This window comes from Octopus bimaculoides, chromosome 25, assembly GCF_001194135.2.
Source record: "Octopus bimaculoides isolate UCB-OBI-ISO-001 chromosome 25, ASM119413v2, whole genome shotgun sequence".
NCBI lineage: Eukaryota > Metazoa > Mollusca > Cephalopoda > Octopoda > Octopodidae > Octopus > Octopus bimaculoides.
This window is the reverse complement of record NC_069005.1, coordinates 24,476,730-24,478,344: the sequence shown is the minus strand read 5'-3', so window position 1 is coordinate 24,478,344 and position 1,615 is coordinate 24,476,730.

The following is a 1,615-nucleotide window of genomic DNA, read 5'->3' as shown; positions in this document are numbered from 1 at the left end:
ACACAAATTGTTAGAAAGGATCACAAAAGTACAGCTCCTAAAATTACTGCAGAGCTTAATGATTACATCGAGAACCCAGTTTCAACAAAAACTCTTCACCAGGAGCTACACAACGCCGGATTTGACGGGAGGGCTGCAATCAGGAAACCACTACTTTCAAAAATATACGTTGCAAAGTGTTTAAATTAGAGTAAAAACCTACAGAATTGGTTTGGTTCCTAGAGCAGTGGAAGAATGTGATTTTCTCGGGCGAGTCATCCTTTAACTTATTTCCGACCACCGGCCGAGTATACGTGTGGAGACAGCCAAAAGAAGCATTTGACTCAGACTACTTTCTTCCAATTGATAAACATGGAGGGGGATCTGTGATATAAGTATATGTGTATTCATCATTTATCTTATATATTTTTTTCACTTTTAGTAAAACTGAAGCATGTCTTTGACAAATCCGGAGCATGTTGAAGTTATTTTGTGCGTGACTTTTGACCCTCCGTATATAAAACTCTCAATCGTTATGTTACACCGAGAACAACAGTATCAGCAGCAAATATACAGTGATAACTTAGACGTTTGTCTGATCTTACACAATCTCATGCTGAAGGAAATTTACTTTCCCCATTTGGCCTCTCTTGCTGCTGTTTATCATTACAGTTTATTCGCTTGATTTTCTCATATGGTTCTACGACTGATGACAAACATCAGACTGTCTATATTTTTATTCATATCTAAATGAACTCTATTTAGAAATGACGTCACTTCCAGTTCGAAAGAATGTTGTCATGTTGATGAAAGCAGATAGATTCCTAGAGCTTGACATTTTTTGGCCAATGTATCCTGTATTTTATTTAAACATAGTATACTTCAAACTGAAATATCTATTTATTTTGAGCTGATCTGACAATTATCTCTCCACTCGCGATATAAACAAGAGTGTATTGTGCACCAAAGGCCAATATGGGAGTTTCTCCCGTGTGGTATCTACCACAGAATAGGGTGTATGCAGTGTGCCAACCAGACGAGTAAATTGAGGATGGTAGGTTGCGTAGCGGCAGCATACTTTGAGATTTACTTGCAGTAATCAATTGCGGGCCTCACTCGAACCTTTTAGTGTCCAGTACCTCCTGGGAATGGAATATGGCCTGACACTGAACCAAAGGATAAGAATTTGGGATATTGTTCTAACCATCTTAAGAAAGTGCTTTAGCTTGTCGAGATCATCGGCTATGATAAGACCCAGGATTTAGAACAGCTCGAATGTACGAATGAGTGTCACTCTTGTTTAGAAAGGATGTGGTGCTCTGGCGTATTCTTGATACAAGTCATTTTCACTGTTAAAGAGTTAACGTCGGCATGGCAACAGGAAATTTCTTACCACGCAGCCACTCCTGGGCCAAGCCACTTCTGCATTTTTATCTTCCCAGTTTTACTCATTTTCTCACAGACAAGAGTCCTAGTTTTTAAATACATCTAACGCATGAAGAGAGACTGAAAGATTGCTTAGAGATACACGGTGTAATTTATAAATCTGCCAATTTAAGGTATCATAAAACATGAAACTATTAGTAGATCTTTCGTAATTTTGAGTGTGTTTGTGTATGTGTGTGTGCCTGTATAT